Genomic DNA, 7,520 nt, shown 5'->3' on the forward strand with positions numbered 1-7,520 from the left:
AATATAAGGTAACTGCCTGAAGTATTGATTCAGTAAATTCACTCAATTTACCCTTATACTACATAGATTTGGTAAGATTGGATGAAAAAGGTTGGATCATTAGTGGCCACCATAAGATGTAATTCGTCTGCCAGTTATTGCTGGCGGCCATATTACGCTGTTTTTAAAGTAATTTGGGCTCAGTCCATTTACAGTGCATTAATTGCTGTCTGAGTGCCTCTATAGCCGTAATTCACATTAAAGGGGAATTGAAGTAAGATGTATACGGAGGCTGCCATATGTATTTCCTTTTAATCAATACCAGTTGCCTGGCAGCCCTGCTGGTCTATTTGGCTGCAGTAGTATCTGAATCACACCAGTAACAAGCATGCAGCTAATCTTGTCAGATCTGACATTAATGTCAGAAACACCTGATCTGCTGCATGCTTGTTCAGGGGCTATGGCTAATAGTATTAGAGGCAGAGGATCAGCAGGACAACCTGGCAACTGGTATTGCTTAGATGAAAATAAATATGACAGCCTCCATATCCCTCTCACTTCAGTTGCCATGTTGTGCTGTCTGGAGGATTTCCTATATATCTTAGTATTATTTATTTTTCCAGATCCACTCATTTAGTGCAGGATTATGCACATTTTGAATGCAAATTTTTGCAGCTAGAAAATGGACCCACTGAATTCTGCTAAAGTGGAATTTGGTCACAACATTTTAAAGCTGAAGAAACCTGCATTCAAAATGTGCACTTTATTGCTTCAACTTTGAATGATTTGCATCTCAATGAGCAGCACTATTGATTAGTTTGCTACTTCCTGTGGCTGGGCTCACATAGGACATAGCGTTAAAGGCTGTGTTTTATGTCATGATTTATGTTCATTTTGTGGGCTTTTATTTAGCGTTTTTACTGCGTTTTTCGTGCATTTGCGATGCGTTTTGCGTGCATTTTAATGCCTTTGCGGTTTGCATATAAAAACAGCATATGCATTTTGCATGTGTTTTCCATGCATTTTTATATTTTCATTTATTCAAATCACTTGGAAGACAACAGGAAACAAAAATACAGTAAAAAAACAAAACAAAACAAAATAAAAAACACATATAAAAACGCATTGAAAATGCATGAAGAACACATACCGTTGCGCTCCTATTGACTTTCATTATGTGCATATTGGCAGCATTCCTGCATATATTATGCAACACTGCCAGCGGTTTTGAAAACGCAGCTTTAAAAACACATAGAAAACACATAACATATATTCCGGCGTATATGATGACCCCACCAACTTTTCCAGTGAAAATATAGAGTTTGGGATGTACTCGCCGTATAAGACTACCCCTCTTCCAAAGCACACCAAATAAAAATGTAAAAACATCATATACTGGTGCTAGTATGAACTGGTGCTGTACTGTATGTGGTACCCAGTATATAACAGTTTACAGGGGATTAACTGGTTGGATTGGTCAATTCTTCCTAAGCAGATTGGTCAGCTCTCCTTGTCTCCCTGCCCTCAAAGGCATACATTTGAAATCGGCGCCAGGAGACTTGAGTGCAGGATACAGCCGGTATAATATGGCTGATCCTGCTGCTGCACAAGTCCCGGCCGATTTAATTACTATTCCCCCTCCAGGCTGCCATTGATAGTGGGGGAATGATAAAATTCGTCTTCCAGCGATTGCTGGAGGCCGAATTATTGTGTTTTAAAAGTAACTTCTGCTCCGTCTTCTGACAGCGCCGACGTTACTCACTGAACGCCGCTATAGATGTGATTCCTATTACAGTCTATGGTGGCGCCGGCTGCGCCCAAATCCTCCTGCGCTGAAAAGCACTGCTCCGTATCAAAGCGGTATGGAGGAATAGATCATGCTGTGCCCATAAAACACACCTCTTTCACCCTTCCCCATGCGGTATTTTACACTTTTTTTCCAAATTCACAAAAGTTTTCCCCCATGAGGCAGAAATTTGGCAATTTACCGAACAAACATGCCTCAATTCACTAATCCCTTCTCGGCAAGGGTCCATTCACACTAGAAAACGCTAACGCAAAAGCTAGAGATTTCCCAGCAATTTTTTACTGTATAGAGATCGTTTTTCCAGCGTTTTTTCAGCGATTAGCGTTTTGTGATTTCTAATTCAATTTAGCCTGCAGAATCGCTCCAAAATCACTCAGAAAATGCTTCAGGCAACACGTTTGCATTTCAGCAAATCGCAAATCGCTTAGATGAGAACACTTTCATATACTTTCATTGTACACACATTTTTCAAACATTTTTCAATGCTGAAATTGCTCTGAAAAATGCACAAGTGTGAATGGGCCCTCAGAGCTCAGCTTTTTAAAAATCGCTCCCATTCACTTTCATTAAAATGACGGCAAAAATTGTGTAAAAATCCGTGCAATTTTTCACATTTGCGATCACGCAATCGCAGTGATTTTTACAGCGATTTTAATAAAATCAATCTTGAAGCGCGCAGAAAAGCGCTTATAGGGCTTGATTCACAAAGCCGTGCTAACTGTTTAGCACGGGTGTGCTAAACAGTTAGCACGTGAAGTGCCGTTCGCGGACTTTTGCGCGCGCGAATCGTGGCAATTTGCGCGCACAAAAGTCAGCGGCCGCGCAAATTGCAGCACTTTGCGCGCGCAAAAGTCTGCGAATGGCACTTCACGTGCTAACTGTTTAGCACACCTGTGCTAAACAGTTAGCACGGCTTTGTGAATCAAGTCCATAGTGTGGCTGAGCCTTAAGTGTCACTTAGCAGCCTTCTAGCTGGGCAGCAGGCAGCAGGCAGCTGTGCATGTGACTTGAAGGTTTTTCTGACTGTGCATCTTAGGCCCAGTGCACACCCAGCGGTTTTAGCAGCGATCTGCCAATCGCATCCGCCTGTGACAACGCTTGGCTAATGTATCTCAATGGGTTGGTGCACACCAGCCGTTTGAGGTTTTTAGCAAACCACAAACGTGCCTCCTGCTGCATGTTTGCGGTTTTCTGAAGCATTTCGTCCTCAATGTAAAGTATAGGAAAAGCTCAAACCGCTCTGGAAAACGCTAGATCAGAGTAGGTTTCCAGGCGTTTTTGTTACAGAAGTTGTTCAGTAACAGCTTTTACTGTAACAATATATGAAATCTGCTACACAAACGCTCCCAAAAATGCTAGGCATGTTTAGAAAACATCTCTTAACATGCCTAGGAATCGCTCTGAAATCTGCTCCAAAAACCGCTAGAGTTTTGTGGATCTGCTAGAGGTTTTGGTGTGCACTGGGCCTGTGTTATCCCTTTAGATGTGCTGCAGCCACCAGGGGGAGCTCTTCTGTATGCTACAATGCAAATGTGGACATCTAAAGGGATGCAGGGATGCTGGCAGAGTTATAGCTTGTCTCTGCTTTGATACAGTGAACCGGCATCCCTGTCGCATCCAATCAGCGTGAGAAGCAGGCTGTGTGGCTCTCCCCAAAGGCTGTCAAGTTACCACACTTAGGCCTGGTGCACACCAAAAACCGCTAGCAGATCCGCAGAATGCTAGCAGATTTTGAAACGCTTTTTCTTCTTTTTCTGTAGTATTTCAGCCAGCGTTTTGCGGTTTTGTGTAGCGGTTTCGGTGTAGTAGATTTCATATATTGTTACAGTAAAGCTGTTACTGAACAGCTTTTGTAACAAAAACGCCGGCAAAACCGCTCTGAACAGGCGTTTTTCAGAGCGGTTTGCGTTTTTCCTATATTTAACATTGAGGCAGAAACGCATCCGCAATCCAAAATCTGCAGCAGTCCGGGAGTATGCGTTTCTGCAAAACGCCTCCCGCTCTGGTGTGCACCACCCCATTGAGATACATTACCCAAGCGTATCCGCAGCCGCAAGCGGATCGCAAAACGCAGCCGAACCGCTCTGGTGTGCAATAGGCCAGAGACAGCAGGGGGAGAGCAGGTTATTGGCTGCTGTGGGCTGGAAACAATTACAGAACTCTTTTAGCTGGTAAATAAGATGTGGAAATCTTTGCGAATTGACATTTCTTGACGTTTCCTGAGGTAATTACCACACAAGTCAGTAATTTTCCTCACTAGTTGGGAACTGTGATTTTCTATGCGGTAACAAGTTTAGTGAATTGTAACTTGGGAAGGTGATCAGTAAAATCAGCAGTTTTGAGCATTACCGAATGCCGTAATGCTTTGTGAATAGAGCCCATTGGGTAATGCAGTAATGGATTTTTTACCGCAAAATTACCGCCAGCGGTAATCTCCGCATTTTTTCCGCATTCACTAAAATTTTCGGCATGTTTTCCGCATGCGGTAAAAAAAGTGCGGAAACAGCCATTAAACTTGCGTTAAACATGCGGTAAAAAGGTCGCAGGAAAAATTGTTCAATAAAAAAATTTCAAAGTCCAGCAAGCACAGCACTTAAGCCTCCAGAATTCATGTAAATCAATGGGATGCGAAATATATCAGCTACTACTTGTAGATGATAAAAAATCGGTACTTAACGCTGAAATAATGCGCCTTAATTTTTTTGTGAATGTTGATTTTTTGCGGAAAGTACCGACTTTTGCGGAACTTTTTCTGCATTAATACCGGACATTTACCGCACTTTTTCCGCATGCAGAAACAACATGCGGAAAATTTTGTGAATGACAACCTGGCGCTGTTTTGGTCGCAAACTTCCCGCAACTACTTTACCGCATGCGGTAAGTCATTGGGTATCATTCATAAAGCATTTCCGCATGCGGAAATGCTAAAAACAGCTGACTTTACCGACCAGTTAGTAAAGTCAGCATTCATAAAGGCTCTTTCCGCATGAAAAGCTGACATTCCCGTGCAGAGCGATACATTTCCGCCTTGTGCGGAGTTTTTCTAGATTAATCTAGAAAAAGTAACAAACACGTCCATTCATAAACATTAGAGCAAGCGGTATCTGAAAGGAAAATACCGCTTGCTCGACAGTAGCGATAGGCGGGCGGATTACATGTAAATGAAAGGGACGGAACTCCCAAGCAGCATCAGACAGAGGAGCGCACGGAGGGAATCAGGCAGCTTTTATGTTTCCGCATGTCTTCCGCCACGCTACCGCCAGCTTCCTCCAGAAAACCTCCGCACTTCTACCGCAACAGGCAACTTCTTTATGAATGACCACCCAGAAGTCTTAAGTACCGGTTGCGGAGAAGAACGTTGTTTTCCCGCACTACCGACAGCCTCTTTATGAATGATACCCATTGTGAATAGAGCCCATTGTGTGCACCCAGCCTGTAACTTCACTTGCAATAAGGTTTCTGGTGATGAAGGAGTTAAACCCTGTGATGATTTGATACCACACCCCCAGGGAGGGTGGAGCTTAGGCTTTATATACCCATCAGACTCTCATGTGTGCTCATTTGTTATGTGAATGTGTGAGGTGTAGGGTGGAGGTGTTATAAAAATGTTCAGAAGAGAAATTAGGTTATTTCTTTGTAAATCTTAGTTCAGCAATTTGTGTGGCTGAGGAGTTTTAGGTTAAGGAAATAGTATTTATTTTTTTTAATGGCAAAAACTGACCTGGCAGCACAGGTCATAGCAACAAATATGAAAGTTCTGAAAATAAAGTGGTTTAAAGTTTTTAGCAAAAAACTGCAGGCTGGATAACCACATGTACCAGCTGTCACTGCCAGGGAGTTGCAGGATGTCAGTGCTGGCTGTTACTGCAGCTCAGGTTGTTACATGAGAAGCCTCTAGATCAGTATATATAGATTTTTACACCCACAGCTGTGATGTGCCTTGAAAAGTTAACCCTTCAATTTAATTGGTGGCCAGCTGCCCCAATCTTTATATGCAGATGCAAGTTTAAAATGTTGTCCAAAGATGCTGCTGAGGCTGCTTTCACACTGACATGTCAAGCACTATAATCTCACAGCCTGTGTGATGTGGTTATTGTAATGGTGTGGCAGTAGCATGGAGTCCATGGGAATAACATGAGGTTTGTTATGTTCCCTGACAATTGCTATCATTCATTAAAGGCTGTGCAGTAAAAAAAATCTGGTCGGGAGAATACCGCATTCGGTATTTTAAACTTGTGTGCCAATTCATAAACACTTTCACAGCTGCGATAGAAATGCGGTATTTTCCCAAAGCCCAACTGTCGCTAACATTGTTACAACATAATTTCATTCCGGTCCGCAGAGACAGCGTTACAATAAGGCATCCCCAACTTCCCTTTATATGTGCATGTTTTGTTATACTGCCTCTCATTGCCCTGAACCTGCTCTGAATCTGTTTTAGTCTTCTAAACAATCTGATTGCCACAGCTTAGAAGAACTTCAAGAAATGTTACACATGCAGGCTGTCTGATGTGAAATACTTGTGGAAAACTGGTACCCAAGAGGTTAAAAACACAGCCTGTGGTATTTATGGGAAGCCTTGTTTGTTCCAATTGCTCTGCTGCTGCTGCCTGGGAGATCTGTCTCCTTAACTTTGCTGTTATCCGCACCCTTATCCCCTCTTCAAAGCAAGCGGTATTCTCTGTCCCAATACTGCCTGCTTTAATCTTTATGAATTAAGTGACATGTATTGAGATAATCACTGCCCAAGGCGGTAATTTCCTGCACTGCTCAGGAATGTCAGCTTTTTGTGCGGTAATAGCTTTTATGAATGGACATTTTTGCTGAGTGTTTGGGAAAGTCAGCTGTTTTCTGCATTACTGCATGCAGGAATGCTTTGTGAATGATAGGCAATGTGTGCATGCAGAGGCGTATCTAGAGGGGCGCAGGCATGGCTCATGCCATGGGTGCCATGTTTGCTCCTGTGTTGCACCCCCATGCCTGCCCATGTGCTACGCCCCATGTCTACTTATGTGCTGTACCGCCATACTTGCCCCTGTCATTCAGACCTCAGATCAGTCTGTTATCTGGGGAGCATGGCTACTTTATGTATGCAAGGCGCACTTGGCTTGGTGTTAGAAAAGAGGACAGAAAGGAAAGAAGAAATATTTCTGAAAAGGTAACTTCAGCAATATCCGGAGCCCAAAACCCAGGCAACCATAACATATGTACGTGAGAAAGGTAGCTATTTTTAGAGGGGTAGGAGCCCTGACCGGGAAGGGGGGGTGAGGGGCACTATTTGTGTTTGCCATTGGCTCCACATTACCCAGTTACGCCCCTGCGTGCATGCAGTTGCAGTGAAGCTCACCTCATTTACTGAATGCTTCACATTGCTTGGGTAACTTTCGCCACCAGTGCAATACCCCACAGGGGAAGCCAGCCTGAGGGAGTGCACACCCTAGTGCTTTTCAGCAGCATTTTGCTGCAAAGCCAAAACTCCTGCTACAAATTCATGATTTTTAAAGTGGAACTCTTGCACAGGACAGGAGATACACGAGTCTGTTCCAAGTACAGGAAGAGTTTAAACTCGAGTTACCTGCAAAAGAACCATTGAGTTCCATGACTTTCAAAGTTGCAGAGAGCTCGGTATTCAGAAGCTTATCTCAAGTGTCTGTCACTATTTTTTTTTCACTGTAGAGGAAAGTTCAATATTTCATTGGCCTGCTCTGTAAAATCATTTTCGAATGCTGAGTAG

The sequence above is a fragment of the Hyperolius riggenbachi genome, chromosome 4 (genome assembly GCF_040937935.1).
Source record: "Hyperolius riggenbachi isolate aHypRig1 chromosome 4, aHypRig1.pri, whole genome shotgun sequence".
In the NCBI taxonomy this organism is placed as follows: domain Eukaryota; kingdom Metazoa; phylum Chordata; class Amphibia; order Anura; family Hyperoliidae; genus Hyperolius; species Hyperolius riggenbachi.